The sequence below is a fragment of the Phyllobates terribilis genome, unplaced genomic scaffold (assembly GCF_046119375.1).
Source record: "Phyllobates terribilis strain yellow unplaced genomic scaffold, ASM4611937v1 Scaffold_13__5_contigs__length_258822181, whole genome shotgun sequence".
NCBI classification, from domain to species: Eukaryota; Metazoa; Chordata; class Amphibia; order Anura; family Dendrobatidae; genus Phyllobates; species Phyllobates terribilis.
In genome coordinates, this window is record NW_027362773.1 from 126,762,050 (window position 1) to 126,789,508 (window position 27,459).

General features: G+C 46.6%; 1 protein-coding gene and 1 pseudogene across 4 annotated transcripts in view; both read left to right on the top strand.

Annotated features, from left to right (window-relative positions):
* Nucleotides 1–440: 440 nt before the first annotated feature.
* Nucleotides 441–27,459, top strand: part of LOC141174032 (3-galactosyl-N-acetylglucosaminide 4-alpha-L-fucosyltransferase FUT3-like) — a 73,970-nt gene continuing 46,951 nt past the window's right edge. Inside the window, exons 1-2 of one of the 4 annotated variants that reach the window (XM_073658629.1) lie at nucleotides 441–560; nucleotides 12,315–12,466. The gene's annotated coding sequence lies outside the window, so the exon portion shown is untranslated. Of the gene's footprint in view, nucleotides 561–6,845; nucleotides 6,945–12,314; nucleotides 12,467–26,051; nucleotides 26,215–27,459 lie in introns of those variants that run through there. The other 3 variants (XM_073658628.1, XM_073658630.1, XM_073658631.1) reach the window with 3 other exon arrangements.
* Nucleotides 11,087–13,496, top strand: LOC141173619 (3-galactosyl-N-acetylglucosaminide 4-alpha-L-fucosyltransferase FUT3-like; annotated as a pseudogene).

The following is a 27,459-nucleotide window of genomic DNA, read 5'->3' on the forward strand; positions in this document are numbered from 1 at the left end:
CTCTCAACATGCAGTGCGTTCCGTGTGAGGATTCACAAGTCTGCAGTCACATAGAGTGACTGCAGACTTGTTGTTTTAGACCGGAGAACCCCTTTAAGTAAGGCAAAATTAGCACTCTGCCTCACCATTCAGTGATGCACAAATAAAAGGGAAAATATCCAGAAGGGTTTATAGTGGTTGGGGGGTCCCCTTTCCTATGGGTCCATCCTATTCTTCACATTCATATATGTCTCAGGTCAGGAAAAGTTTAAACAACTTTGCTCCATATATTATCAGCAGAGTCTCAGCATTGGATCCAGGGAGGGTGAAAATTACATGGCTTGTTCTACTATAACAAACTGCGCCAGTGACTGGGATTTTCTGACAGTGGACAACCCCTTCCATATCACTAAAGTATTAATTACTACAAGTTTAAAACACAAACAGGATATGGTAATAGTGCAAAAGTCCAATTATGCAATTATGTTTCAGGCATGCAAAGTGCTCAGTCATATAAAGTGCTGGACGTTTCTTTCATTTGATGCCAGTGTTTCCTGACACTCCTGTGAACAATGACTGTGGTAAGCTGCCTTTATATTTTTCATCTTTTTCTCAGTGATTTGAAATACAAAAAATGGGTAAACCGAAATGAGAATAAAAGAGGTTTACTTTGCAATAATTAATGCTATATTTTAACCGACACATAGAAAATTATGTTATTTTCATCATCAAATTCTAAGAACTATAACTTTCCATAATTGTTCTATCAAGGGTTTTTCTTGTGGACCGAGGCATTTTTTTATTGCACAGCTTTAGGGTACATAGAATATATTTGGGGTGGATTTTGGTGGTGGTTACAAAAAAGAAACCATGGCCATATATTCTGAATTGCAGTGTACTATTGCCTATGTTTTACTGATGATGAAACTTAAGGTATGTTCACAAGTTGAGGTTTTGCTTGAGTTTTTGCTCCTACCCATTACTTTCTATGAGTGAGTTTTTGCTCTTACCCATTGCTTTCTAGGGGTGAGTTTTTGCTCCTACCCATTACTTTCTATGAGTGAGTTTTTGCTCTTACCCATTGCTTTCTAGGGGTGAGTTTTTGCTCTTACCCATTGCTTTCTATGGGTGAGTTTTTGCTCTTACCCATTGCTTTCTATGGGTGAATTTTTGCTTTTATCCATTGTTTTCTATGGATGAGTTTTTGCTCTTACCCAATGCTTCCTATGGGTGAGTTTTTGCTCTTACCTATTGCTTTTTATGGTTGGTTTTTGCTCTTATCCATTGCTTACTATGGGTGAGTTTTTGCTCTTACCCATTGCTTTCTATGCGTGAGTTTTTACTCTTACCCATTATGTTCTATGGGTGAGTTTTTGCTCTTACCCATTGCTTTTTGTGGGTGAGTTTTTGCTCTCACCCGTTGCTTTCTCTGGGTGAATTTTTTCTCTTACCCATTGCTTTCTATGGGTGAGTACGCAGCTTAAAATTTGCATAAAAATGCTGCAAAAACGCAACATGTGAACATAGCCTTAGTACTCTACTGATTGATTTTCAATAATAAGTAATATCTGCAGTCCACAATATTGAACACTATTTAATGTATGACTTTAAACTGCCACAAAAATTCAATAGTTAAAGGAAATATATGTAATAGATGTAATAAAGTAATAGATGTATAGTCAAACTGATAACTTGCTTCCAATGATTCACTTGCACACAGTTATAGCAGGGATATATAGCAAACTGGTAACTTGCTTGCAGAGATGCGCTTACACAGGATTAGCAAAGTAGCAACGTGGACAGCATCAGAATAGCTGAGATGAGCTTGTTAACATAACTTTATACAGAAGAGCGAAGATTGCTATAGGAATTGCTGGACTGAAGTTGGAAGAAATATCTCATTTCATAAATGCAGACAGAAGTAGCTGGGAAGATAATTAGACACCTGCTGGAGCAGAGTCAAGAGGAAAATGAGACAAGCTCCATGAAAAGCATGTGGAAATAGGCTGATATACTTTCTAAATACTCAAGCAGTGTGTGGTCATCTAAACAAGGTTTAAAAGTTCTAGGATGATGACATCTGTGGTGCTTGACAGGCTATAACAGTAAACTGGCACTGACAAGAACAGAGGAAGCCACCAATAGGGTAAGGAAACAGAATCCAGCGCTGGAGCTGGTACAGACAAGTAACATTTATAATAAATAACGCTGCTCAACGCCGACCATATAATGTGTAAACTACAGAATATGAAATTGATAAGAAACAGTCACAGGTAGAATATTTAACTTTTAAATCCAGTGACTCTCAGGTGACTTTTCTGATTGTAGTTGATCACTTTCCTTTTGTTTTAGATCTACGACTGCCATGATAACTTATCTCAAAGACAGCAGAGTTTGCCTAAATGTGTAAGACCCCTCAATTTTGCAGCCCAACCCCCTTCATCAACCTATCAACACAAATTAAAATTTCAGTCAAAAGCTCTAAATTTAATCAGACCCCATATCAAGTCTCCCTAAATATTTCTGACTCCAGATCAGATGTTTTGTATTGTGTTACTGTACCAGTAGAATGGGGCTGGAGGCAGACCATAAATCGAGGAGGTTTGGTGCCATTTGGCAGCATAATTGGTTTACCAAATGTGATGCTAGATTGAGATATTTAGTATGGATTGGAGTCATTGGAATGGTGAATTGTGTGTCTGCGGGATAGTTGGCTGTGACTTAGAAGTTTCTGCCTTAAAATGGTGGATTAGAGGTGAGTGGTAGTTATTTATTGGCTTTGAGGAGCAGTAATAGGAGGATGTGACGCGCTGGGCCGTGGGGTACTTGGTAGCCGGGCTGGTCGGTGCTGAGTATGTCACGGTGGCAGTGACCCGGTCCATGACCCATGGCGGTCAATTAAAGGGAAAGTAAAAAGGGGAATAAAGTTTTTGGAGATAATAATGTTCGTGACGCCACCTGTGGTATGCGGCTATATGGGGCCGCTGCTGCAGTGCAGATCCTCTGGAGCTGATGGTGACGCAGCAGAGTTGGTTCAGCTCTCCACAGGCAGAGCTTAGCTCCAGGGCAGTGTAAGATGATGTTATGAGGTAGATGTTGCTGGTGCTGTGTAGTGCAGGGCTGGTGATGGCGCAGCAATAATTCTAGGACACAGTGGGGTGCAGTCTTCAGATTTTACTCACAGTTATCACGCTGCTCCTGATTACAACTGTCAACTTATAACCACCCACGTCGTCCTGTGTTCACCAAGGAAGGGGTTCAGCAGCTCTCAGGTATTTCAGGAGTACTTAAATGGGACCCCGTTCTATGTTCCTTCCTCGGTTGTCTTCCTGCGCTGGCTCTCACCCCAATAGCCTCGGATCTTGTCTGGCGATGTGTAGTCTCCTGGACCCTAGGCGGCCACCTTTTCGGTGATATAATTGTGGTAGTGGGCAGCTGCACCTTGAAAGTACAGAAGCCTCCAGTTATCTAGCTGGGCCTGATTCTTCTCCACTAGTTTAGGGGCCGGTCACCTCTGCGGCCTGATCCCTCCACGTGCGTGTAGATTCGGGTGCACGGGTGGCTTCCTGCACTCACCGTGCCCCTGGGATCCCCTCTGTCTCTGGAGCCTTCTTTCTGCTCCCGTCCTCACTCACTCTCTCTCCTGGGCCTCTCAGATTAGGCCCGTCTCCTCTCTCTCTCCTCTCAACTCCTGCTCCAAGCACTGGAGCCAGGAGCTTGGACCTCCTACACTGCTCTCCTGAGCAGGACTGGCTGTTTCAAGATGGTTCCCTTTCTTCTTATACGCTTACTGATTGTGCTCCCCTGATCTACTTCCTCCACCCACACCCACTACATGGTTCCCCCTCTCTTGGTTCCCCCCCTTCCAACCAGGGGGCAGGGCTCAGCATTGTACACGTGCATCTTGCCCCTGCCTGCTTGTCTGGAATGGTGTAGTGTTGGATGCAGGTAGGTGGGTCCCGGGCAGTACTCCATCCTTACCTGAGAGTGAGATACCATACCTCTGGGTGAGATGCAGTACCTCTGTGGCGACTGAACGCGCAGGGGCACCACAGATGCCGGAGGCTCTAGTGCTAACCTTGAAGATGAAGACAGTTCAGCTGTTTTTGCAAGTAAGAGAAGTGAAAAAGAGAAATGAAAAAAAACATGGCCCCATGTTAGTATTCTTTTCCTTTTTTAGATTCCCTTCAACATCCTTGTAGTCTGTGTACATTCAGAACTTCTTTCCAGCTCTCCCTCTGTGCCTCTAGACTACATTTCCCAGGAGGTAGCGCACTCTGACTTGTTTTGCTAAAGCTGTATGTACCCCACAGTTCACATACTCCCACCCGCAATGACCTCCCACTCCCCCTACAAACCACCATCTTGAGACACCTATAGAGTTTCAAGCTGGATAAATCAGTGCCCACACTATTTCTCCCTCCTAATACTCATAGTATATAGTGTCCTGAGACTCTTTTGCAGTCAATAATATTACTGGTGAGGACACTGGCACCACACATGCTCAGTGCATTGTAGAGGAGCAATGAGTCATGTAACGGGTCTGGGAGGCGGAACCTCTGGGCTACTATACAAGGGAGCGGTCCTTGTAAGGGAGCGGGTGGCGACCAGGCAGTCAGTCACAGCAGGTGACCGGGACAGTCTCTGGGTGTACGGGCAGGAGGTCACGGCAAGTGATCAGGGCAGTCTCTGGAAGAACGGGCTGGAGGTCACGGCAAGTGACCGGGGCAGTCTCTGGAAGAACGGGCTGGAGGTCACGGCAAGTGACCGGGGCAGTCTCTAGGTAAAGGGTAGGTACGACCTGTGATGGCTGAACCTCCAGGTAGGCTAGCAAGGCAGATGGAGGATGTGTGCTCCCAGGTGAGCAAGCGAGAGTCTCTGGAATAGCAGGTGGTCACAGCACGTGACGGCGGAGCCTTCAGGTAGGCAAGCAGGCAGGTAGCGGAGAAGCGCTCCCAGGTGAGCGGGCAAGAGTCTCTGGAATAGCTGGTGGTCACAGCACGTGACAGCGGAGCCTCCGGGCAGGCAAGCAGGCAGGTAGCGGAGAAGCGCTCCCAGGTGAGCGGGCAAGCTGGTCCATAGACAGACTGACCGGAGTTGTAAGGCAGACCGTCGGACCTCAGGCAGGCAGGCAGGTAACAGGAAATCAGGCAGGACTAGGACAGCAAGCTGGCAGGAATCTGGCAGGTAACTGGCAGGTAACTGGCAACGGGACCTGAGGGCTGAAGCAGAGTAGAACGGTGCAACAACATTGCTCGGGCACCTCCATTTTGGAGGAGGTGCCTTATATATGGTAAAGTCCTCCGGCCATTGGCCGGGGACTCCTTAGGACGGCGCGCGCGGCCCCTTTAAGAGGGAGGGAGGGCGCGCGCGCGCGCCCTAAGCACAGTGGCCGGGAAGGAGCGCGCGCTGCCAGCAGAGCGGGAGAGGGACGCCGGGCACGGAGCAGAGCGGTGAGGGGAACAGCGTCCCTGCCTAGCAGAGGGCAGGGACGCCGGCACTACAAGTCATATAATGTATTCATTTTTTTCCAATGTAATCTTGCATTCTGGAATGCCCAGCACCATCCCCTCTGGCCAAAGTCACTAGTTGATAAGATTACTATTCTATGTGGAGCTTGACTCCATGCGCTCCCTCCCTTTCTGTTCACTAGTGATCGGCTGTTCATGACTGATCTACCATAAAGAGCTGGCTCCCTTCTATGAATAATCAGAGCTGGCACCACAGTAAGAGCCACTTGTAGTTTTGAATAGCTCTCACTAAAATGGCAGTGTTTGGATGCTGATGCGATCAAAACCCGTCCACCCAGCCTGAAAAATGTTCGGTCAATGCCGGGTTGCAGGTAGGTAGGGTTTAGACCGCATCGGACTGTGGTGGTTTTTGTTTTCAACTACAGATGAACACATATTTATTTGGGATCCTGAAGAGCAATCTCTTTTTTTTGGATCAAAGCCAACTAATCCAGATCACAAAAAGAGCCATGTTACCAGTTCAAAACTGTACACAACTTTTTTAGGATCACTGCCTGCACCCCCGTGACATAGCCTGCAGATCTCAAAGCAGTGTGCTCTGAATGGTTCAGTCCTGCCTTCAGCATATAGGTCTGTGCTAGACTGGCATGCTATGTTCCTTTCAAAGCACAGACAAGATATCTCTGTAGTCTGTTCTTTGAATGTGCTGCAGCAAGAAGTAAGGAGCTCGTAAAGACAGCAAATATTTTTTACAGCATGTAAATTATGACGTTTTATAATTTCTGGTAGGCTCTAAAATGTTTTACTAATCTGTGCGCCGGAAAGCCCCTATAACTCTTGAAAATCAGAGAGGGATGATAGGTAGTGTTATGCACGTGATTGTGGAACCATTGTGCCGCCATCCGGAGAGAACCTGGAGGGGCGTAACTAAGTGAACACTTGGTTCTTCACTAGAGTTCCTGGTGGTGTGGTTAGACTTGAACCCAGGTGGCTGCCAGGTGTAACTCCAGGACAGATTACAAAGCTGTGAAAGCTGACCCTAAAAGGGGCAGGGAAGCAGGAGCGGCCAGGAACTGGATTAGCAGGAGGGATATGGCTGGTAGACACATCAGGCACAGGCAGGACACGTAGAGGAACATGGGACAACCACAGGTACATGATCACAGGTACCCAGGTTCTGGTTCAGATGGATCAGGAACAGGACTAGGCACAGGAGGACGGGTTCGGGTATAGGTACAGCAGGATGGACTGAACAGGTGCAGACAGGGCGGGCAGGGGACATTTTCAGAAGCCCGAGTGCAGCCCCTTTAAGAAACAGGGAGCGCCCGTGCGTGCGCCCTAAGCATTGTCCCAGGAGACCTGCGTGCCGTGCGCAAGCCCTGGGAGGAGAGAGATGCCAGGGGAGCGCAGACAGCCCGCCAGTGTCCCTCCAGGGGAGAGGAAGGAAACACGTGTAGGGACACTGGCACTGTTCTAACAGCTAGACACTAGATGGTGAGTAAAATTGCAGAATCGTTTAACTTCCGAGAATCATGAATGACTTAAGGGACTATTTCTTGTAAAGTAAAAAAAACTCTTATACTGTCCATTATTATGAGGTACAACTGATAATCATTTTTCAAATTCACAATGAGTTACTATGACTTAATGCAGCGCTTCACTCTTGGGTTTTGACTAGTTGATTGCTGGATAGTCTCTGTGCTACACCCCATGTATCCTTATTTCCTTACAGGATATTATTACCTTGATACATATTGATCAGTTGATCACATTACACTATATATAAGGATTTCATGTTGTGGGGTATGTCACGCAGTCACCAGGACTAGTCAAATTATCATAATTGGCTATGACAATAGGCTGATGGACCAGTGTGTACATTGTAGGCTGACAGCCTTAATTAATTGAGACCTTTTTGATCTACTATTATGGATATAGTGACTACACGTGGCACTTTGATAGATTTTTTGTAAGACAAGCTGCACCTGATTTGTGTTCTATACATTAACCTTAGACATTTTTTGGCTTCTCGCTCTATGTCCTCTCATTCTTGTCGTGAACAGTTACTGATACCTTGTTCAAATAAAAAGGAATTTTCATTATACGCCAATGCTAAATAGCATGGTGATTTTTTTTAATGTATGTTCATGAATGTAAGTTTGTTATTTAATAAAATTATGACTTTATATTATTGCTGAGTTATTCTGGCTATATTTGACTCAAAATGGTGCTTTGTAGGGTTTGATACTCGTGAGTCTCTGTGGTTATTTATGATGTGGCTTGTTCGGGATTTCTCTGTTTTCTAATTTTCCAAAAATGCCAATATTACCACTATACATCAACCATATACAGTAGTGATATATATACCAGCTCTGCAGAATATATAAAAGTTTACGTACAGTTACATATAATTACTCACTTTCTGACTGGAGTTATTTAATGTTCTTGTCTTTTTCATGTGGCCCAGAATGACATGACTTTTGTGTACACATTTTACTTCTCACGTTTCCAACACCATCATAATACTAATAATACCCACAAAGTTCTCCCTTTAGAAATAATGCTCACTGACTACCACATGTAATATTAATGCTCCCTGGTAACCTCTTTAATAATAATGACCCCTTGCTACTCCCTTTTGTACTAATGCGCAGCAAGTGTCTACTCCAGTAATAATACCTCCTCATGACCGCTTACTGTAATAAGGCCTCCAGAGTGCTGCAAACCATCCCCAAAATAAAGTTTAAACACACCTTATCTTCTCCTCTGATGTCTTTTACCCTAGCACCCAAGAGCAAATCGTAGCAGGTGATGCAATGCAATAACATCATAGCACCACTTGCGTTGGGATTCTGAGATCTTGTAGGCTATAGACCTGTAGCATAGCTACCAGGGAAGGGGGCAGAGGGTGCGGTCACCAAGCGGCTAAGAACATTGGCGCACTTTGCATATATATAGTTAATCTGTATGGTAGTGCAAGGAGACACTATCCCCCTACACTACCACTCTCCATTGTTGATACAGTGGCAGAGGCACCGGCGCAGTGACGTCATCGAGCTGTGCCGGGACTCTGATGGTCTGTGTATGCGTCGGCGCTATGACAGCGCGTTGGTCCACCAAAGCCTCGCCTGTCGACTCATCAGGATCCTGGATTAGTTGAGTATATGATTTTCTTTTATTTTTATTAAAACTTGTGGTGTGACTGTGGGGGCATCATAAACAATGGGGGACCCTGAAACAGTGTGTGTGGGGAACCCTCATAAAATGTGGGGGCCATTATATAGCGTGGGAGTCAATGTGGGGGTCATTATACAGTTTGTGGGCTAATGCAGAGCAATTTTACAGTTTGGGAGCTAATGTAGGGCCATTATGTAGTTTGGGAGCTAATGTAGGGAAATTATATCGTTTGGGGGCTAACGTGGGGCCATTGGCTAGTTTGGGGGCTAATGCAGAAGCCCTGCATCAGCCCCCAAAATAATATAATGGCCCTACATTAACTCCCAAACTATATAATGGCCTCCACATTAGCTCCCAAACTATATAATGGCCCCCAAACTACATAATGGCCCTACATTAGCTCCCAAACTGTATAATTGCCCTGCATTAGCCCCCAAACTATATAATGCCCCCCGCATTAGCTCCCAAACTATATCATACAATACGATACTCTTTATTTATGATACTGCAATTTCCCCCAGGATCAATAAAGCGTATCTTACCGTATTATATAGTTTCGGAGCTAATGCGGAGGGCATTATATAACTTGGGAGCTAATCTAGGGCCATTATATAGTTTGGGGGCTAATGCAGAGGTCATTATATAGTTTGGGAGCTAATGTAGGGCCATTATATTCTATGGGGGCTAATGCAGGGCCTCTGCATTAGCCCCCAAACTAGATAATGGCCCCCGTGTTAGCCCCCAAAATATATAATTTCCCTACATTAGCTCTCCACTCTGCCCAACTGCCGACACCAGCCCGGCAGCATCTCACCGCTTCTGTAGCCACCGGGTTCCTGAGGGAGGGACCCTGCTTCCTGAGATCCAGCTCGACCACCACCACAATCCCCGCTGCTGGGGCATCCCCTTCTCCCACCCAGGGCCCACAGCATTGCTCCACTTCTGCCGCCACCGGCTTCCTGAGGGACCATGCCTCCTGTGATCCCTGCTCCACAGCTCCCTAGGTAAGATACCTATTAGGACTATAAGATGGACCCCCATCTTATAAAAATTTTTTTTTCTTATTTTCCATTTTCATTAGCAGCTGGGTCATCTGCTGATGATTCCCTATACCCATTATCAGCAAGTGCCACCGTAATTGTAATCAGCGTTACCGGTTAGGGGCCCACTCAGATGTTTCACCCTGCTTGAGCTGAACCCCTAACTATGCCACTGCTATAAACCTACAGTAACCTGCAACCGACAAGAGAGAGAGAGTGACTCAGGTGGCACAATACAGATAAGTCACGACACCACCTGGGCCAGGACATTGACATCTTGTAGGCCATAGACCTACAGCAGCTTGTGGCCTACAAGAGAGAGTTCTAGGGCAGGGAGCCTGATGACCAAACTGTATTGGTGTCCTATTATCACTCGCCGGGGCTCCCAGACAGAAGTCTGGCACAAGATGTTTGACTCTAGCAATGCCCATGGGTGCAGATATACTAATCCTGTGTAATAGTCAATGCAAGGTTGAACTACATGGTCCTAAAATGCACCAACTTTTTCATAGGGATTCATGTAGTTTGACAAATTTGTTGACTCTTTAGACTTTTTTCCTCCTTATATTATGAATGGAAGATGGCATTCCCAACATATGGCAAGCTATCTTACTTATGAATATATTTCAAAACAAGCATCTGAATTTAGCTTTTGCAGACAATGTGGTACACTATTCAAGAAACAGCAGTCAAACTATCAAATTCAGAAAAACACATGAAACTAATCTCACTCACCAAACTGCGATAAAAACTTGTCACTTTAAGTCGAAAGATGAACAGCACTTTAAAGTCAAAGAGAGGGAGCAGGTAGATGGCAATGGGCATTTTGTGTACCAGCATGCTTCTATAGGCCTGACAAGCTTGTTGAAGCACGATAATATGGAAAACGGACGATGCCTGAAATGTTACTTGCTCCCTTTCTGTGACTGTAAAGTGCAGTTTGTCATTGAACGCAAAGTGACAAGCCTTTATTGCAGTTTGGTGGGTGACACTGGTTTCATATCTTTTTTCAAATTTGCTAATTTGACTGATGTTTTTGTAGTAGTGCACCATGTTGTCTGCAACAGCTGCAGGGTTTCAGAGAAGACATTCCTTGAAAATCCAGCCAGGCACTAAGCGTCTTGTATGACTAGTCTCAAGCCAGTCCTTGGTGTCTTTTCTCAACTGCCATCCCTTTAACTGACATGTCTATTCCTATGGATATACAGTATATCACAAAAGTGAGTACACCCCTCACATTTTTGTAAATATTTTATTATATCTTTTCATGGGACAGCTCTGAAGATATGACACTTTCATACAATGTAAAGCAGTCAGTGTACAGCTTAATAATAAATAAAAATCTTTATTTTTATATAGCGCCAACAAATTCCCCTTCCCTACGGAAACTGGGCCGCAGTGCAGTATACCAACCTGATAATGACTCCAACACACATCTCCAAGGTGACCACTGCCTTGCTAAAGATACTGAGGGTAAAAGTGCTGAACTGGCCAAGTATGTCTCCAGACCTAAGCCCTATTGAGCATCTGTGGGGCATCCTCAAACGGAAGATGAAGGAGCGCAAGGTCTTCAACATCCACCAGCTCCATGATGTATTCATGGATTAGTGGAAGCGGATTCCAGTGACGACCTGTGAAGCTCTAGTGAACTCCACGCCCAAGAAAGTTAAGGAAGTGCTTGAAAATAATGGTGACCGCACAAAATATTGACACTTTGGGCAGAATTTGGTCATTTTCACTTAGGGGTGTAATCACTTTTGTTGCCAGCGGTTTAAGCATTATTGGCTGTGTGTTGAGTTATTTAGAGGGCACACCAAATTTACTCTGTTATATAAGCTGTACACTGACTACTTTACGTTGTATCAAAGAGTCATATCTTTAATGCGGTCCCATGAAAAGATATAATAAAATATTTACAAAAATGTGAGGGGTGTACTCACATTTGTGATTTACTGTACATAGCGAGAGACTGGTCGGTGGAGAGGAGTAAAGCACAGGAACTGCCTTGGACTAGTCAGCGTTGTTCACGCTGGTGTTGATGAGGAGGTGTGCTGGAGTCAGACACTACGGATTCATGAAGTGGTGCACCCCTCTTTATGGAGTGGCGAGGGGTGGTGTGCACCTATGAGCTCTTCTTCACCACAAATCCTACACGAGCTGGAGTAAGATTTGTTGCATAAAGAACGCCGCCCCTCGTCATGAATTTGAAGAGTGGCGGTCTCCATATACCTGTCCCTCCCACTTTGTCACCATTTTGAACACCGAAAGTCACAAAGCTTTAGCGCAACCTTGAGTTGTGCCAAAATTATGAATTTTGAGCTTTACACCAGAATACATGATGAATTGGACTCATAGAATCCGACTGTTTTTTCAAAGTATGTTTTCTCTTAAACATCACAGCATTTCAAGGTAAAACATTAACGGCTGCAATAACGCAGTCAGTGTCTGATCCATGGTGCAGGTGATTTGGGCTGTGTGAATCTAATGACAGGTTTCCTTTAAATTCGAAACGCGAATGCAAGTCAAATAATAAAAAGCCAGGCACCTTGTTATTGTGACAAGTTAAATATTCTATACACAATAAACTAGTATTGTAGTGTTTCATTTCGTAATGAATATTTTTGTGTTCTTATTGTTCTTTTCATAGCTGCAAAAACTTTAAAGCACACCTTTAATACAAGGGGATTGTAAAAAAGAATTAGTTCCTGTAGTTACAAAGAAGAAAAGATGACCTGCGAAATATTATCCAAAGGGCTGATATGGAAATTGAGCAGACTTTTCCTCTTTTTCATGCTACAGGTGTGCATCTTATTTATCTTTTTCATGATATTGTACAAAAAAATAAACTCCTGGCTTAAGAAGTAATTTACAGGACTATGTAACTACAGTTGGCTCCAGTGAACCAACTTTCATTATATTGCTTTGGACCTATCCCTATAATTACAGATTTCCTCTTAATAGATGCCCAAAACAGTTTGATGGATCTGGGTGCTTCTATACTGTAAACCGTAAAATGTATTCATCAGCAAATGCTGTTGTAATTCATCACAGAAATGTGCGCTTCATCACAGAAATGTGCGCCATTCTAAACAACAACTACCTCAAGCACCAAGACCACCTAATCAGTACAGGATATGGTTTAGCAATGAACCTCCAAGTCATTGTCCGAACCTTTCATTTATGGACAATCTTATCAACCTTACAATGTCCTACAGGATCAACTGATATTTTTACTCCATTTGGTTGGATAGAAAAGCACTACAGGCCAGTAAATTTTACTATCCCCAAGAAGACAAAGCTGGTGGCCTGGGCAGTAAATAATTGGAAACAATAGTCAAAACGAGTACAATATTACGAACAGCTAAAGAACTATTTACATGTTGATATATATGGAAGAAAACATCTTTACCTTCTAAAAAAAACCAAATAGAAACACTCTCAACTTACAAATTCTACTTGGCTTTTGAGAATTTCATCCATGAAGACTATAGATCAGAAAAATTCTGGTAAAATGCACTTTCTTCAGGATGTGCTCCTGTTGTGTTGGGTCCATCACAAGCAAATTATGAGCAGTTCATCCTAGGAGATGACTTCATTCATGTTGATGACTTTTCAAGCCCAGAGGAATTGGCTTCTTATCTTCTAAGTCTAGACAAATATGAAGAGAAGTACAAGCAATATTTCAATTGGAGGAATATATATAAAGTGTGGAAATAGGAAATATCTTGGGTAATGCCTTACTGTAAGATTTGCCAGGTTCTAAAAGAAGCTCCATCTTATAGAACCATATCAAGTATTGAAGCATGGTTCAAGTAATAGTGATGTAAGAGACAGACATATAGAATGATCTTTACTTTGTTTTCAAATGGTTAGGAACCTCTTTGCTTTTGTGTTATTGTTAATTCATTTGTTTTGATGACTTGTTATCTACCGTTTGTGCTGTTTTACCATTTGTACATGAAAGCGACATGTCAGATTTGAAGCATAATCCACACACCACCGGTTAAGGCTCTGTTATACAGCTGATACCCACCTGTAATTTCCACAATCAGCTATAGCACTAATTGAGGCAGTTAAAAGGGAATCTGTCAGTAGAATCAACCCTCATAGGCCGTCTATATGGGCATGCAAGTCAAAGAAAGTTGAGTAAAATGATACCTTGATATCTGCGATATCTTATTCAGAGAAATCCAAGTTTTTCTTAATATGTAAATTAGCTTCTAAGATCTATAGTTGGAACATAGATCTCCCTGAGAATCTGCCTCTAGAGCTTATTTTTAGAGATGAGCGTTGTTCTACTCGAACTGTTCGCCAATCTCAAATTCGAGCTGTTTTGGGCGATGTTCGAGCCATTCGGCGAACACGAACGATTTGAGAAAAATTCGGCTGTTCGAGGTTATGTTCGATAACTGTTCGTGCACCAAAATCATAACTGGATTTTTTCTCAGTAATGATGAAAATTAATGTTAATACGCAGTTTGAGTGTACAGCGGGGTGGAGGGAGGGGCAGGGGATGGATCTCTGCAGGAACAATGAAGATCTCCATTTTTTTTTCTCTTTCCCGCATTTACAGTGGGGAGGTGCAATCTGTCAGCCTATCAGCAGCGCACACACGGAGCGAAGTGCTTTTTTCACACAAGCAAGGGCATGTGTCATTGGCAGTGTATGTCACATGTCCTTGCCCTATAAGACCAAGCCATTTTCCCCGTCGCCACCATTTTCTCACTGCTGCAGCTGCGTGTTAGACGGCACCGCTGTTGCTGTGTGCGCTATACCTTGTTAATTTCAAGCCAATTTTCGCACAAATCTACAGATAGCTTGGGAGTAGGGAATAGTTGTGATTGCAGTCCTTTTAAGGACTAGGTTACAGCATTTCCTACGACTTTTATCAGGCAGGTCTGTGCTCTTAAATAGATAGATTGTGGGAGTAAAGACTAATTGTAATTGCAGTCCTTTTCAGGACTAGGTTACATCAGTTCCTATCAGTTTTTGCCAGGCAGGTCTGTGCCAGTGCTGTGCAAGTTTTTTTCACAGCATTTGGCTGAATCTAGCAAAGCTAATCCTTTTTGGCCTATTGCAGAGTGTGTTAGTCAGTGGAGTAGCCTATCTGTGTTGCAAGATATACCACCTGTGTATAGAATACCAATTTTTTTACTGCACCTAGTGAAGTAAAATATTTTGGGCATAGCATCATTCTATTAGTCCATCTATACTGACCTCCATCAGGTTGCAAATTGAATATAATTTTTTTCTGCATCTAGCTCTGAAAAAATATTTGGGCTTCTAGCAGTGTGTGGGACTTGTTCTATTAGTCCATCTATACTGACCTCCATCAGGTTGCAAACTGAATATAATTTTTTTCTGCATCTAGCTCTGAAAAAATATTTGGCCTTCTAGCAGTGTGTGGGACTTGCTCTATTAGTCCATCTATACTGACCTCCATCACGTTGCAAATTCAAAATAATTTTTTGTCTGCATCTAGCTCTGAAAAAATATTTGGCCTTCTAGCAGTGTGTGGGACTTTCTCTATTAGTCCATCTATACTGACCTCCATCAGGTTGCAAATTAAAAATAATTTTTATCTGCATCTACCTCTGAAAAAATATTTGGCCTTCTAGCAGTGTGTGGGACTTTCTCTATTAGTCCATCTATACTGACCTCCATCAGGTTGCAAATTAAAAATAATTTATATCTGCATCTAGCTCTGAAAAAATATTTGGCCTTCTAGCAGTGTGTGGGACTTTCTCTATTAGTCCATCTATACTGACCTCCATCAGGTTGCAAATTAAAAATAATTTTTTGTCTGCATCTAGCTCTGAAAAAATATTTGGCCTTCTAGCAGTGTGTGGGACTTTCTCTATTAGTCCATCTATACTGACCTCCATCAGGTTGCAAACTGAATATATTTTTTTTCTGCATCTACCTCTGAAAAAATATTGGGCGTCTAGCTGTGTGTGGGACTTGTTCTATTAATCTATCTATACAGACCTCCATCAGGTTGCAAACTGAATATAATTTTTTTCTGCATCTACCTCTGAAAAAATATTTGGGCTTCTAGCTGTGTGTGGGACTTGTTCTATTAGTCCATCTATACTGACCTCCATCAGGTTGCAAACTGACTATAATTTTTTTCTGCATCTAGCTCTGAAAAAATATTTGGCCTTCTAGCAGTGTGTGGGACTTTCTCTATTAGTCCATCTATACTGACCTCCATCAGGCTGCAAATTAAAAATAATTTTTTGTCTGCATCTAGCTCTGAAAAAATATTTGGCCTTCTAGCAGTGTGTGGGACTTTCTCTATTAGTCCATCTATACTGACCTCCATCAGGTTGCAAACTGAATATATTTTTTCTGCATCTACCTCTGAAAAAATATTGGGCTTCTAGCTGTGTGTGGGACTTGTTCTATTAATCTATCTATACAGACCTCCATCAGGTTGCAAACTGAATATAATTTTTTTCTGCATCTACCTCTGAAAAAATATTTGGGCTTCTAGCTGTGTGTGGGACTTGTTCTATTAGTCCATCTATACTGACCTCCATCAGGTTGCAAACTGAATATAATTTTTTTCTGCATCTAGCTCTGAAAAAATATTTGGCCTTCTAGCAGTGTGTGGGACTTTCTATATTAGTCCATCTATACTGACCTCCATCAGGCTGCAAATTAAAAATAATTTTTATCTGCATCTACCTCTGAAAAAATATTTGGCCTTCTAGCTGTGTGTGGGACTTGTTCTATTAGTCCATCTATACTGACCTCCATCAGGTTGCAAATTGAATATAATTTTTTTCTGCATCTAACCCAGCCAATAGTTTTGGCCTAATACCACAGTTTGGCCACTCAGCTCTGCTCAGTTCCCATCCATTGTTTTTTTGTGCAAACAACTCCAGAGTTGTGAATTAGTTAACCACCAAAATGAGTGGAAAAAGGCCTGCTGCTGGTGGAAAGGGGAATAGGCGTGTTGGGAAGGGGAAAAAAGGTTGTGTCCGTGGGGTAGGTGTTAAAGCAACAGTATCATCTGCAGTAGAAAGACCATCTTCCAGCCAAACTAAAATGTCTACTTCTTTTAGCGGTCAATGTGATAAGATCCCTTTCTTACGGCCACGCCAATCGCTACAAATTCCAGATGAGGCAAAAAAACAGCAGGTGCTTCAACGGATATCAAGTGCTCCTTTAAGTGGGCTCTCCTCCACATCAACTTCAACATCACAAATACTCCAGTCCTCAAAGGTGTCACCCCAATCGCACTTGCTTCCTCACAGCTCCCAAATCTCCAGCTGCCCGCCTGAGTATGAGGTAGAACAGATGGTTGAGTCTGCAGAGCTGTTTACTCATACTATAGCCTGGGAATCAGAGGTCGACTCCAGCGCTTCTGTGAATCCAGACGAGGAAATGATCTGCACTGATGCCCAGAATCTTTATGAGTCGGAACCAGGACCAGACGCAGAAGGTTCTGACCATAATGTAGACCCTCATTCCCAAACTGTAACTCCTGTTGGTGGAGACAATGAGGAAGACGATGATGAGAATCAAATACCTGATTGGAGCGACAACTTTAGTTTTTTGTCAGGGCAGGAACAGGTTGGCTCTGAGGACGACGGGTGTGATAACGCACAGGGTGATGATGATGAGGTTGGAGATCCCACTTACTGTCAACCCACAGTCAGCCAAGAGATGAGGTCAGCAGAGGAGGTGGAGGAAGATGCTAGTGACGACGAGGTCAGGTTGCGCCTTCCTGGACAGAGACGTAGTACTGGAAGCATGTCAACAACTGCATCCTCAAACACAACTCTGCCTCTCACCACAAGTCGTGGTGGCTCTTCAGGTCGCATGGGTGCTAAGCCTTGCATAGCCTGGGCATTTTTTCAGATCGATAAAGATGACCCAACTCGTGTTATCTGTAACATTTGTCAGCAAAAGCTAAGTAGAGGCCAAAAATTACATAGTTTGAGTACTTCATGCATGAACCGGCACATGGACATGAAGCATAAGTTGCAGTGGGAAGCTCCGTGTGCTACAATGTGGCCTAGCCGGCCGGGCCAACCACCGTCTGCCATATCTTGTGCATCCGCGGCCTCTTCATCCTCTGTGACTGGGGGGACAGCAGTCACACCAGTTTTGGGGCGCAGACCTGCCACCTTTTTTACCGCAACAGCCAGCGTGATTGGCAGGTCATCATTTTCTTTGGAGGTGGTAACACCAGCTGGTGTTGAGCGCTGTCCGACATCGATAGCACCACCTTTGGATCAAGGCAACCTAACATGTCCGCCTGCATCTTCCTCACAGACCGGCAGTTTGCCGGGGACACCCTTATCAACCCCGTCTAAGCACAATAGCCAGCCCTCGGTCCCTCAGATGTGGACAAGTAAAAGACCATTTCCTCCTAGCCATGAGAAAGCTAAGAGGTTGAATTTCACCATCTGCAAGCTCTTGGCTACAGAAATGCTGCCTTTCCGCCTGGTGGACACAGAGGATTTTCGAGACCTTATGTCCGTCGCAGTGCCCCAGTACCAGATGCCCAGTCGGCACTACTTCTCAAAGAAAGGTGTGCCTGCGCTCCACCAGCATGTCGCACACAACATCACCGCTTCTTTGAGAAACTCTGTGTGTGACAGGGTGCATTTCACCACAGACACTTGGACGAGTAGGCATGGACAGGGGCGTTACATGTCGCTGACTGGGCACTGGGTAACTATGGTGACAGCAGGACAAGGGACTGCTGTCCAAGTCTTGCCGTCCCCACGAGTTGTGCGTCAATCCTCTTTATGTCAAAGTTCCTCCACTGCTTCTGCCTCCTCAACCTCCTCTCGGTCTTCCACCTGCACCCAAAGCCTGTCTGGTCATGCCACAAGCTTTCTAACTGCGCAGAAGGGATCCTGCACACCTCCTTACTATGCTGGCAGTAGGGCTCAACGTCATCGGGCGGTTTTTACTTTGAAATGTCTGGGAAATGTGAGTCACACAGCTGAGGAGTTGTGGTCAGCTCTGGAGAACCAATTTCATGAATGGTTGTCTCCACTGGACCTGAAACCAGGGAAGGCCGTGTGCGACAATGCTGCAAACCTGGGTGCGGCCCTTCGCCGGGGCAATGTCACACACGTGCCTTGTATGGCTCACGTGTTGAACCTGGTTGTCCAGCAATTTTTAGCCCACTATCCCAGACTAGATGGCCTTCTGCAGAGGGCACGGTCGCTGTGTGCTCACTTCCGCCGTTCGCATCCCGCAGCTAGCGACTTAGATCTCTACAGAAGTCGTTGGGCCTGCCTCTTCACCGGCTAAAATGCGATGTGCCTACCCGGTGGAATTCAACTCTGCACATGTTGCAGCGACTGTGGCAGCACCGACAAGCCCTGGTGCAATACGTTCTGACGTATAGCCTGGGCCAACGAGATCCAGAGGTGGGGCAAATCACGCTGGAGGAGTGGTCTCAGATCAGGGACCTATGCACCCTTCTGCACAGTTTTGAAATGGCGACGAAGATGTTTAGTGCTGACGATGCCATTATCAGCATGACTATTCCGGTGATTTACATGCTGGAGCACATGTTAAACAGAATTCGGAGTCAGGTGGTGGCACAAGAGGAGGTGGAGGAAGTAGAGGAGGAGGAGTTGTATGCGGAAGGACTAACATCTGCAAGGTCCAGACGGTCGGCAGCACCAAGGCGGCAGGCATGTGAGGGTGGGGGAGATGGTTTTACCAGGGCGCATGGTAGCAGCCAAACTAGTGAGGAAGGTGCAGGAGCCCAGGAAGAAGTGGAGGACGAACTGATGGAAGACTCATCAGATGAGGGAGACCTTGATCACATTTCTGTTGTGCGAGGTTGGGGGGAGAGGACAGAGGAAGGAAGCATGATTGTTACCTCGCCACCAACACAACAGGGACTTGGTGCTCCTGGATGCGCAACACACATGAGTGCCTTCTTGCTGCACTACCTGCAACATGACCCTCGAATTGTGAGAATTAGAAATAATCCTGACTACTGGGTTGCCACACTGTTAGATCCCCGGTACAAAAGTAAATTTGCAGAAATTATTCCTGCCATAGAAAGGAGTGCACGCATGCAGGAGTATCAGCAGAGACTGTTGCAGAATCTTACATGTGCTTTTCCACAAAACACCAGTGGTGCACGTAGTGAATCTCACAGTTCCAACTTGCCAACCGTGGGACCGTCAAGTGTTCAGCACTCAAACCGTAACAGAACCACAGTATCTGCTGGTAACATCAATTTTGCGGAATCATTTCACCACTTTTTTAGCCCATCCTTTGCAAGGCCACAGGAGACAAGAAGTCTGACACATAGTCAACGCCTAGAGACGATGGTACAGGAGTATCTCCAAGTACACATTGAAGCCATGACTGTGTCACTGGACCCTTGCTCTTTTTGGGCTTCCAATCTGGATAAATGGCCGGAGCTAGCCACTTACGCCTTGGAGATCTTGTCATGCCCCGCAGCCAGCGTTCTGTCTGAACGTGTGTTCAGCGCTGCTGGTGGTGTGCTGACAGATAAGCGCACGCGGCTCTCCACTGATAATGTAGACAGACTCACGTTCATAAAGATGAACAAATCATGGATCCGAAACGACTTTTCTACCCCTGTGTCATCCTGGGGAGAGTAAAAGCTTTATGATTGGTTAAAATCACCCCACCAACCGTCTTAAGCTTTCAAATTACTAATCATGTTTATCTGTATCTTGGCTGGAAAACAATTTGGGCTTTGTAGCAGTGTGCAGCACTGATTCTATTAGGCCATCTATAATAAGCTCCACCAGATTTAAAATTACTAATCATGTTTATCTGTATCTTGGCTGGAAAATAATTTGGGCTTTGTAGCAGTGTGCAGCACTGATCCTATTAGGCCATCTATACTAAGCTCCACCAGATTTAAAATTAATAATAATTTTTAGCTGCATCTAGCCCGGAAAATAATTTTGGGGCTCCGAGATGCGCAAGACACATAAGTGCCTTCTTGCTGCACTACCTGCAACATGACCCTCATATTGTCAGAATTCGAAGTAATCATGACTACTGGGTTGCCACACTCTTAGATCCCCCAAACTTTTCGATCCACCTTTTCATTTTAATAAAGACCAAAAAAATGGTCATTTTTGAAATTATAAGCATTAGCAGGTTATTAGAAACTGAAATCAAACAGTTTTCAACTCAAAACTTTATTCTAGGTGATGTTACATTTTCACATAGGACCCCTTGTTCGAAAGGAGCTTCTGAACTCTCTCGTCCATTGAATTTGTCAGGTTTTGGATGGTTTCTGCTTCAATTGTTTTGCATGAGGACAGAATACCCTCCCAGAGCTGTTGCTTAGATGTGAACTGCCTCCCGCCATCATAGACACTCCTTTTGATGATGCTCCAGAGGTTCTGAATGTGGTAGAGGTCAGGGGAGCATGGGGGTCACACCATAAGTTTGTCCCCTTTTATGCCCATATCAGCCAGAGATGCAGATGTTTTATGTGCAGCATGAGATGGTGCATTATCATGCAAAAAAATGATCTTGCTGTGAAATACACGGTTCTTCTTCTTGAACCATGGCAGGAAGTGCTGTTTGAGAAAATCCACATACATTATGGAGTTCATCTTTAGCGCCTTCAGGGATCCTAAAGGGGCCGACAATCTCTCTCCCCATGATTCCAGCCCAAAACATTACTCCACCTCCTCCTTGTTGGCGCTGTAGCCGTGTTTGCGTGGGGTGTCCATCAACCAGCCATCCTCCACTCCATCCATCTGGACCATCGAGCGCTGCACGGCACTCATCCGTGAACAAAACAGTTTTGAAATCAGTCTTCATGTAATGTTTGGCCCACTGGAGCCGTTTCTGCTTGTGTGAAGTGGATAGAGGAGGTCGACAGGATGGCGTATGCACAGCTGCAAACCTCTGAAGGACCCTGCATCTTGTTGTTCGGGGGACGTTGGAGGCACCAGCAGCTTCAAAAACTTGTCTGCTGCTATGACAAGGCTTTTCTGCTCTTTTAACCTGACGTAATTGCCTGTAGGAAAGAGTCCTCAATTTGCCCTTATCAGCACGCACACGTGTGTACTGTGAATCAGCTACATACTTCTTGATTGCCAAGACACTTCATCCTGATCATCGCACAATGTTGATTGTAGTCATGCCTTGACCTAAACACTCCACAGTTTGTTGCTTCTCAGCAGCCGACACATCCTTTTTCTTTCCCATTTTGGCAGAAAATGTAGGCTGCTTAATAATGTGAGACAGCCTTCTTAAGTAGTCTTGCCTTTCATTGGACACACCTGCCAAACTAATTAGCACAGGTGTCTGCAATTGCTTACAGTGATATAAAGAGCCCTGACACACATCACCATCAATGAGTTTAACTGACAAACAAACAAATTCTTCCCTTATCACTCCTAAACACTTTTTGCATAATAATTTGGAACACAGTGTACATGTGCTTTTCCACAAAACACCAGTTGTTCACATAGTGAATCTTACAGTTCTAACTTGCCATCCATGGTCTGTATGGAGTTGTTCAATAAAGGGCCCAAAATTAAGATAACATAGATGGGAGAGGTCTCTATGAATAGGAATTCCTAAGTATTTGATACCCTGTGAGGGCCAGACAAAGGGAAAGTTGGACTGGATGGAATCCTATATGGATTTGGGGAGGGAGACATCGAGGGCCTCAGACTTCGCTGCATTGATTTTAAAATTTGACCATGTAACAAAGTGATCTATTTCAGCCATAACAGCATGGATGGATATATGTGATTGAGTGATATATACTAGGACATCATCAGCAAATAGAGAGCACTTGTACTCGGTGCCTCCCACCTCAATCCACTTAATATTGGGGTTATGGCGAATTGATGAGAGCAGGTTGTAACATACCTGGCGGCGTCCTTGCATAGTGGTCCATCTCCCACTGTGCAAGAGCGCGCACTTGATCTCCAGTCCAGGGTGTCTCTCTGGCTTCCCTCCATGCTGTCTGTTTGCTTCTGTGTCTGCTGCTTAAGGGCGGCGCCCGATCACTTCCTGCTTTTTGTACCTGCCGCAGGCACACCCCTTGTGCGTCCTCAGCCTATTGCTGTCTGTCACCTGGTATTTAAACCAGCTGCCCCAATTAACCCATGCCTGAGCATCTTGCTCTGTCAGTTGGCTTTTGTCTCTGACATGCCAGGTCCTGTCTATGTTACCTGTCTTGCAGTATCTGTTCCCATGTCTGTACTGTGTCCTATCTGTGTACCTTAACCTGCAGTCTGTACTCGTTCCTTGCCTGTTCGTTCCGCCTTCCTGGAGGCTGTATTTCCAGGCCAGTCTGAACACGCTCCTTGCCTGTTCGTCCTGCCTCTCTGGGGGCCGTATTCCCAGAACCGCTCCTGTATCCCGCTGCAGTGTCGGTCTCCTCCGTACACTCAGTTCCAGTCTGAACTCTCTCCTATCTTTTACCTGTTTTTTCTCTATGTCCGTTCCATTCCTTTTTCTGCAGAGTCTGAACTCGTACCTAACTCCTGCTCGTTGTCACTGTACTTCCGTTTGTGAGTTTGTGGTCCACTCGCTACTTCTCTGCAAGTACCCTGTGGGTATCTGGTTCTGCCTTTCCCTTCTAGTCTGTTCCGTGTGAACAGAGCCCTGTTCCCACCGCGTCTGTGGTTTTCGCTTTGCTCAGCTCTGTCCACCGCGTCTGCGGTTTTCGCTTTGCTCTGCTCTGTCCGCCGCGTCTGCGGTTTTCGCTTTGCTCAGCTCTGTCCGCCGCGTCTGCGGTTTTCGCTTTGCTCAGCTCTGTCTGACGCGTCTGCGGTTTTCGCTTTGCTCAGCTCTGTCCGCCGCGTCTGCGGTTTTCGCTTTGCTCAGCTCTGTCCGCCGCGTCTGCGGTTTTCGCTTTCCTCAGCTCTGTCCGCCGCGTCTGCGGTTCTTGCTTTGCTCAGCTCTGTCCGCCGCGTCTGCGGTTTTCGCTTTGCTCAGCTCTGTCCGCCGCATCTGCGGTTTTCGCTTTGCTCAGCTCTGTCCGCCACGTCTGCGGTTTTCGCTTTGCTCAGCTCTGTCCGCCGCGTCTGCGGTTTTCGCTTTGCTCAGCTCTGTCCGCCGCGTCTGCGGTTTTCGCTTTGCTCAGCTCTGTCCGCCGCGTCTGCGGTTTTCGCTTTGCTCAGCTCTGTCCGCCGCGTCTGCGGTTTTCGCTTTGCTCAGCTCTGTCCACCGCGTCTGTGGTTTTCGCTTTGCTCAGCTCTGTCCGCCGCGTCTGCGGTTTTCGCTTTGCTCAGCTCTGTCCGCCGCGTCTGCGGTTTTCGCTTTGCTCAGCTCTGTCCGCCGCGTCTGCGGTTTTCGCTTTGCTCAGCTCTGTCCGCCGCGTCTGCGGTTTTCGCTTGCTCAGCTCTGTCTGCCGCGTCTGCGGTTTTCGCTTTGCTCAGCTCTGTCCGCCGCGTCTGCGGTTTCGAATTTGTCTCCCAGTCTGTACTGGACCCTACCCAGCCTGCGCTCTAGTCTGCCTGTTCCAGTATTCCCCGGTGTGGGTCAACAGCCATGTCCGGAGTCTGACCTGGAGTAGACCCTGGTTCCTCTGCTCGGTTCCTCCCTGGTGCACTGGCGTCGTATGCCGTCGTGCGACCTTGGTCGGATCGGGCAGATACTTAGTTAAGCCCCTCCAGGCACTCTCCGGTTCATGGCACAGTGGAATCACTACATAAACACGCACACGCCAGTCAGTCCGGGCGTGTGCATTACAGCATGCTCAGGCCATGGTTCCCGTTGAGCCCCACGGCCTTCGCTCTCTGAGACTTTTTTCAGCGACTACGTGCATTAAAAATAAATAAAATTATTTTTTTTTTTTCTCTAGCTGAGTTCCAGGCGAATTGCGCACCCGTCCAGATGGATCTATCAGCTCTCGTTCCTGCGGATCCGCCACGTTACTATGGGGATCCAAGACAGAGTCGTGCATTTGTGGAGCAATGCATGCTACACTTCAAGTTCTACCCTCTTTGTTTTCCCACCGATCGGGTTAAGGTGGGATTCATTATGTCTAACCTAGTGGGTGATGCCTTGGAATGGATCAACCCCCTATGGGAAACACAGGATCCTATTGTCCTGGACATAATGGCCTTCCTGGTGGCCTTTCTAATGGTCTTCGATGATCCTAACCCGGAGGCTCCTGCTGAAGCTTCACTTCCCAGTTCCCGAAGCAGCCCCGATGGGTAATGTGTGTGGGTAGGGCAATAGTCCTCCAGCCCAATGAGACTACTGCCCACCCAGAATCCTCACAGGGTGACTACACTCTCCGGAATACTTCTCCCAACCTCAAGAGGCAGTCCAGATGTGCTAGACGTAGAGGCAAGCCGTCACGCCAGGGTCTGTCCTCCCTGAGACCTCCTGACCCCAACCTTGAAGTCCCTACTGAAGCTTCTTCTCCCTGTATCCCGGAGAAGCCCCAACGGGTAATGTGCGTGGGTAGTGCACCAGTTCTCCTGCCCGAAGAGACTGCTGCCCACCCAGAATTCACACCGGAGGACCCCCTGTTGCCTCCTGAATCCCCCGGGATACCACTTGAGGACAATTGGAGAGAGACTTCCCTATACCCTGCACCTGATACCTCGCCCGCTTCGTCCAGTGAGTCCGACCTAGTGTTCTCCGAAGCAGAGGTTACCCCTGAGTCTCTACACCCCTCCGATCAGGCGGAGGATCTCCAGTTGTCTCCTGAACCCTTCGGGGTGCTACCTGGTAGCGAATGGACAGAGACTTTCCTATACTCGGTACCTGATATCTCGGCTGCTTCATCCAGTGAGTCCAACCTAGTGTACTCTGAAGCAGAGGTTACCCATGAGTCTCTTCACCCCTCCGACCTGGCGGAGGACCTCCAGTTGTCTCCTGAGCCCTTCGGGGTGCTACCTGGTAGCGAAAGGACAGAGACTCTCCTATACTCTGTACCTGATACCTTGCTCGCTTCGTCCAGTCAGTCCCACCTAGTGTACTCCGAAGCAGAGGTTACTCCCGAGTCTCTACACCCCTCCGACCAGGCGGAGGACCTCCAGTTGTCTCTAGAACCCTTCGGGGTGCCACCTGGTGGTAAATGGACAGAGACTTTCCAATACTCGGTACCCGATACCTCGCCTGCTTCGTCCAGTGAGTCCGACCTAGTGTACTCTGAAGCAGATGTTTTCCCCGAGCCTCTGCACTCTTCTGACCCGGCAGAGGACCTCCAGTTGTTTCGTGACTCCTCCGGGGTACCACCAGATAACAAAGAGACAGTGACTTCTTCTCACCCTGTACCTGATAACCCGTCTATTTCTTCCTGTGAATTTGACAAGATGTACCTCGAAGCAGAGGTTATCCCCGAGTCTCTACACCCCTCCGAACAGGCGGAGGACCTCCAGTTGTCTCCTGAACCCTTCGGGGTGCTACCTGATAATGAATGGACAGGTACTCTTCTATATTCGGTACCTGATACCTCGCCCGCTTCATCCAGCGAGTCCGACCTAGTGTACTCCGAAGCAGAGGTTACCCCCGAGTCTCTGCACTATTCCGACCCGGCGGAGGACCCCCAGTTGTTTTCTGAATCCTCCTGGGTACCACCAGATAACAAGGTAACAGGGACTTTTCTACACCTTGTACCTGATACCTCGCCCATTTCATCCTGTGAGTTTGACAAGATGTACCCCGAAGCAGAGGTTACCCCCGAGTCTCTGCACTCCTCCAACCCGGTGGAGGACTTCCAGTTGTCTCCTGAACCCTCTAGGGTGCTACCTGATAATAAGTGGAGAGTGTAGCGCTGGCGTCCCTGCCCTCTGCTAGGCAGGGACGCTGCTCCCCTCACCGCTCTGCTCCGTGCCCGGCGTCCTCTTCCCGCTCTGCTGTCAGCGCGCGCTCCTTCCCGGCGTCCTCCTCCCGCTCTGCTCTCAGCGCGCGCTCCTTCCCGGCCCCTGTGCTTAGGGCGCGCGCGCGCGCGCTCCCCTCCTCTTAAAGGGACCGCGCGCGCCGTCCTAAGGAGTCCCCGGCCAATGGCCGGAGGACTTCATCATATATAAGGCACCTCCTCCAAAATGGAGGTGTCCGAGCAATGTTGTTTGCACCTGTGTCTCACCTGTGCTTCAGCCCTCAGGTCCCGTTGCCAGTTACCTGCCAGTTACCTGCCAGTTTCCTGCCAGTTTCCTGCTAGTTACCTGCCTGATTCCTGCCTGAATACTTGTTACCTGTCTGCTAGTCTGAGGTCCGACGGTCTGCCTTACTACTCCTGTCAGTCTGTCTAAAGGACCAGCCTGCCCGCTCACCTGGGAGCGCATATCAGCTACCTGCCTGCTTGCCTGAGGTCCGACGGTCTGCCTTACTACTCCGGTCAGTCTGTCTATGGACCAGCTTGCCCGCTCACCTGGGAGCGCTTCTCCGTTATCTGCCTGCTTGCCAGCCCGGAGGCTCCGTTGTCACGTGCTGTGACCACCAGCTATCTCAGAGACTCTTGCCCACTCACCTGGGAGCGCATCTCCGTTACCTGCCTACTTGCCAGCCCGGAGGTCCCGCCGTCACGTGCCGTGACCACCTGCTATTCCAGAGACTCTCGCTTGCTCACCTGGGAGCACACATCTACCATCTGCCTGCTAGCCTACCCGGAGGCTCTGCCATCACAGGTCGTACCTACCCGTTACCCAGAGACTGCCCTGATCACTTGCCGTAACTCCCTGTCCGTTCACCCAGAGACTGCCACCCGCTCCCTTACAAGGGCCGCCCCCTTGTATAATAGCTCAGAGGTTCCGCCTCCCGGACCCGTTACAGTTTGCTCGGGCCATGGAACCCGGTGGCACCCAAGCTCCCTCGCTCTCGGACCTCTGTCTTGA